The sequence below is a fragment of the Leptodactylus fuscus genome, chromosome 3, assembly GCF_031893055.1.
Source record: "Leptodactylus fuscus isolate aLepFus1 chromosome 3, aLepFus1.hap2, whole genome shotgun sequence".
In the NCBI taxonomy this organism is placed as follows: domain Eukaryota; kingdom Metazoa; phylum Chordata; class Amphibia; order Anura; family Leptodactylidae; genus Leptodactylus; species Leptodactylus fuscus.
The window spans coordinates 74,441,744-74,447,743 of NC_134267.1; positions in this window are offsets into that span (position 1 = coordinate 74,441,744).

Genomic DNA, 6,000 nt, shown 5'->3' on the forward strand with positions numbered 1-6,000 from the left:
CGATTCGAACAGCCGCTCACTGTTCGAGTGTTCGAATGGGTTTCGAACCCCATTATAGTCTATGGGGAACATAAACTCGTTAAGGGGGAAACCCAAATTCGTGTCTGGAGGGTCACCAAGTCCACTATGACACCCCAGGAAATGATACCAACACCCTGGAATGACACTGGGACAGCAGGGGAAGCATGTCTGGGGGCATAAAAGTCACTTTATTTCATGGAAATCCCTGTCAGTTTGCGATTTTCGCAAGCTAACTTTTCCCCATAGAAATGCATCGGCCAGTGCTGATTGGCCAGAGTACGGAACTCGACCAATCAGCGCTGGCTCTGCTGGAGGAGGCGGAGTCTAAGATCGCTCCACACCAGTCTCCATTCAGGTCCGACCTTAGACTCCGCCTCCTCCGGCAGAGCCAGCGCTGATTGGCCGAAGGCTGGCCAATGCATTCCTATGCGAATGCAGAGACTTAGCAGTGCTGAGTCAGTTTTGCTCAACTACACATCTGATGCACACTCGGCACTGCTACATCAGATGTAGCAATCTGATGTAGCAGAGCCGAGGGTGCACTAGAACCCCTGTGCAAACTCAGTTCACGCTAATAGAATGCATTGGCCAGCGCTGATTGGCCAATGCATTCTATTAGCCCGATGAAGTAGAGCTGAATGTGTGTGCTAAGCACACACATTCAGCACTGCTTCATCACGCCAATACAATGCATTAGCCAGTGCTGATTGGCCAGAGTACGGAATTCGGCCAATCAGCGCTGGCCAATGCATTCTATTAGCCCGATGAAGTAGAGCTGAATGTGTGTGCTAAGCACACACATTCAGCACTGCTTCATCACGCCAATACAATGCATTAGCCAGTGCTGATTGGCCAGAGTACGGAATTCGGCCAATCAGCGCTGGCTCTGCTGGAGGAGGCGGAGTCTAAGATCGCTCCACACCAGTCTCCATTCAGGTCCGACCTTAGACTCCGCCTCCTCCGGCAGAGCCAGCGCTGATTGGCCGAAGGCTGGCCAATGCATTCCTATGCGAATGCAGACTTAGCAGTGCTGAGTCAGTTTTGCTCAACTACACATCTGATGCACACTCGGCACTGCTACATCAGATGTAGCAATCTGATGTTCCAGAGCCGAGGGTGCACTAGAACCCCTGTGCAAACTCAGTTCACGCTAATAGAATGCATTGGCCAGCGCTGATTGGCCAATGCATTCTATTAGCCCGATGAAGTAGAGCTGAATGTGTGTGCTAAGCACACACATTCAGCACTGCTTCATCACGCCAATACAATGCATTAGCCAGTGCTGATTGGCCAGAGTACGGAATTCGGCCAATCAGCGCTGGCCAATGCATTCTATTAGCCCGATGAAGTAGAGCTGAATGTGTGTGCTAAGCACACACATTCAGCACTGCTTCATCACGCCAATACAATGCATTAGCCAGTGCTGATTGGCCAGAGTACGGAATTCGGCCAATCAGCGCTGGCTCTGCTGGAGGAGGCGGAGTCTAAGATCGCTCCACACCAGTCTCCATTCAGGTCCGACCTTAGACTCCGCCTCCTCCGGCAGAGCCAGCGCTGATTGGCCGAAGGCTGGCCAATGCATTCCTATGCGAATGCAGACTTAGCAGTGCTGAGTCAGTTTTGCTCAACTACACATCTGATGCACACTCGGCACTGCTACATCAGATGTAGCAATCTGATGTAGCAGAGCCGAGGGTGCACTAGAACCCCTGTGCAAACTCAGTTCACGCTAATAGAATGCATTGGCCAGCGCTGATTGGCCAATGCATTCTATTAGCCCGATGAAGTAGAGCTGAATGTGTGTGCTAAGCACACTCATTCAGCACTGCTTCATCACGCCAATACAATGCATTAGCCAGTGCTGATTGGCCAGAGTACGGAATTCGGCCAATCAGCGCTGGCTCTGCTGGAGGAGGCGGAGTCTAAGGTCGGACCTGAATGGAGACTGGTGTGGAGCGATCTTAGACTCCGCCTCCTCCAGCAGAGCCAGCGCTGATTGGCCGAATTCCGTACTCTGGCCAATCAGCACTGGCTAATGCATTGTATTGGCGTGATGAAGCAGTGCTGAATGTGTGTGCTTAGCACACACATTCAGCTCTACTTCATCGGGCTAATAGAATGCATTGGCCAGCGCTGATTGGCCGAATTCCGTACTCTGGCCAATCAGCACTGGCTAATGCATTGTATTGGCGTGATGAAGCAGTGCTGAATGTGTGTGCTTAGCACACACATTCAGCTCTACTTCATCGGGCTAATAGAATGCATTGGCCAATCAGCGCTGGCCAATGCATTCTATTAGCGTGAACTGAGTTTGCACAGGGGTTCTAGTGCACCCTCGGCTCTGCTACATCAGATTGCTACATCTGATGTAGCAGTGCCGAGTGTGCATCAGATGTGTAGTTGAGCAAAACTGACTCAGCACTGCTAAGTCTCTGCATTCGCATAGGAATGCATTGGCCAGCCTTCGGCCAATCAGCGCTGGCTCTGCCGGAGGAGGCGGAGTCTAAGGTCGGACCTGAATGGAGACTGGTGTGGAGCGATCTTAGACTCCGCCTCCTCCAGCAGAGCCAGCGCTGATTGGTCGAGTTCCGTACTCTGGCCAATCAGCGCTGGCCAATGCATTCTATTAGCCCGATGAAGTAGAGCTGAATGTGTGTGCTTAGCACACACATTCAGCTCTACTTCATCAGGCTAATAGAATACATTGGCCAATCAGCGCTGGCCAATGCATTCTATTAGCTTGATGAAGCAGAGTGTGCACAAGGGTTCAAGCGCACCCTCGGCTCTGATGTAGCAGAGCTGAGGGTGCACAAGGGTTCAAGTGCACCCTCGGCTCTCCTACATCAGAGCCGAGGGTGCGCTTGAACCCTTGTGCAGCCTCGGCTCTGCTACATCAGAGCCGAGGGTGCGCTTGAACCCTTGTGCACACTCTGCTTCATCAAGCTAATAGAATGCATTGGCCAGCACTGATTGGCCAGAGTACGGAATTCGGCCAATCAGCGCTGGCCAATGCATCCCTATGGGAAAAAGTTTATCTCACAAAAATCACAATTACACACCCGATAGAGCCCCAAAAAGTTATTTTTAATAACATTCCCCCCTAAATAAAGGTTATCCCTAGCTATCCCTGCCTGTACAGCTATCCCTGTCTCATAGTCACAAAGTTCACATTCTCATATGACCCGGATTTGAAATCCACTATTCGTCTAAAATGGAGGTCACCTGATTTCGGCAGCCAATGACTTTTTCCAATTTTTTTCAATGCCCCCAGTGTCGTAGTTCCTGTCCCACCTCCCCTGCGCTGTTATTGGTGCAAAAAAGGCGCCAGGGAAGGTGGGAGGGGAATCGAATTTTGGCGCACTTTACCACGTGGTGTTCGATTCGATTCGAACATGGCGAACACCCTGATATCCGATCGAACATGTGTTCGATAGAACACTGTTCGCTCATCTCTAATTATTATTATTTTTTTAACCTTCCCTGGGACCTTGGCAGAGATTTGTAATTCCTGGACCGCCCTCTTAACCACTTAAGGACACTGCCCAATATTTCAAAACAGATATGTTACTTTATGTGGCATTAACTTTGAGACGCTTTAACTTACTCAAGTGATTTTGAGGTTAGGCCAGGTTCACACCTGTGCCCATGTGCGCTTTCGGCAATCCAACTGGGTTTCCATTTTCTGCCCGGGAAAGTGGACAGGGGACGGAAACCCGGCAGTCAGTTTTCAAACCCATTCAAGTGAATGGGTATTAAAAGTGAGCACCCGTAAGCGTTTTGAACCTGTCCGTGACAAAACCTTTTTTTGCACATGCAGGACTTTGTGTCCAGTTAAAAAAAAAAAAAAACAACAGTTTTGTCGCAGAAAGGTACAAAACACTCACAGGCGCTCACTTTTCAAACCCATTCACTTGAACGGGTTTGAAGACTAACTGCCGGGTCTCTGTCCCCTGTCCAGTTTCTCGGGCAGCAGACGGAAACCCAGCTGGATCGCCTAAAGCGTGCACGGGTGCAGCCTCAAGGCCCCATATTGCGGAAAAGCAATTTTTTTTTTGAATGGCTACAACACGTTTCAGGGATACATACCCCTTTTTGAAGTGAAAAAGAATGTACACAAGCAAGTCTTTTGAGCTTATTTTTCTATATTATAATTCATGTTAGTGGTAAACTTAAAATTTGTAAAAAATTTAAAATGTGAAATGTTCTGCTTTTCAGACATACCACCGAAAATGAATAATAAATAATATCTACTTTATCCTTGCTTTTAATCGCCTTCGATTTGGAAGAAAATTTTTCCAAAACCATTTCTTGGGTTTTAAAACAATATGAAGGTGAAACTTCGACATTTCACTTTTTTCAATAATACGTTAATTTAGACCTATAATTTACCGTATATACTCGAGTATAAGTCGACCTAAATATAAGCCAACCCCCTAATTTTACCACAAAAAACGGGGAAAACTTATTGATTCGAGTATAAGCCGAGGGGGAAAAATGCATGACATTCTGTTTGTGCTCATGTTAATCCTAGCCAGCTTCAGACCTATATAGTAATATCCCATTGTCATATAGGGGCATTATCATACAGGCCTAAAGCCTTATGGTAGCAGTAGCAGCCTGTTGCCGTACAGGCCCAAAGCCTGTTCTAGCAGTAACAGGCTATTACTACTACCACAGGCTTTGGGCCTATATGGTAATATCCCAGACCACGTGACATCTGGGATTGTACCATATAGGCCTGAAGCTGGCTAGGATTAACATCGGATCCCGGAGAGGTGAGTAAAACTGTTTATTATTTTCTCTCACCTCCCCTGGGGCTCTGATTATTATAATCGGGAGTCTCAAAAGACCCCCCGAGTATAATAATAGCGGCAGTGGGATCGCGGCTAGGGCTCGGGCCTACTCACTGCCGGCCTCCGCGGCCTATAGTATAAGGTGACGTGGGGGTCAGCAGTGAGCAGGCCCGGGGACAAACAAACATTAAGTTCTCATACTTACCGACCTCGTGCTGCTACTCCCACTGCCGCCACTGCTCATCTTCTCCCACGGCTGCTTGTCTTCTCCTGCGGCTGCTCCTGCGTCTCAGCATACGGGGTGTGATGACGCCACCTGTGCTGAGACGCAGTAAGACGTCATCAACATACGCCGGGTGCGGGCCTGAGCTAACGTGGCCATGTCACCCGGTGTGTTGTAGCCGGGGGAGTGGGCCGGGACTGGAGCGGAGGCCCGCTGCAGCGAGTCAATACGGTCAAGTCAATTACCATATTGACTCAAGTGGTAATTTCACTGGTCCGCAGTAAAAGACATCTGTGGGAGGCCGCTGGAACAGCGCTGCTGCCGATAGGTGGTCGGTGAGGCAGCGCTGTCTTCAGGGCCACCTTAAGATGTTTCCAAGGCAGAGGAGATGCTCTGGAAACATCTTGGGGCAGTCCTGGAGGCAGCGCTGCCTCACCACTCACCTATTGCTGCTCCAGCGGCCTCCCGCAGATGTCTTTCACTGCGGACCAGTCATGTGACATTTTCAATTACCGTATTGATGCGAGTATAAGCCAAGGTGCACTTTTTCAGCACTTAAGAACTGTTCCCCCCTCCCATCAGATAGCATTTTGGTTACCTAGAGTTGTGTATAGTTTATACATATAGTCAATCCAGCATCCTAAGAGCTTACATGTAATAGACACGTTCCTAGAACATGATGACTTTATGGGTGATAGTAAGTAGTTATGTCTCAACTACAATAACTTTTTCTGTTTGGGGATGACCTATACCTACAGATACAGGTTACAGCCATGGGCTCTTATGTGCCCCCTCCCTACACTAACATCTACATGAATATGGTGTAAGAAAAATACATATACCTGACCTCATAACAAGGGGAGGTCCAGTGGACTTAATTTTTTACAATTCATGACTTACTTAGTAACATTTTATGCAGATTTACAGTTTACTTTACATCATGACCAAGAGAAAGTGAACTTT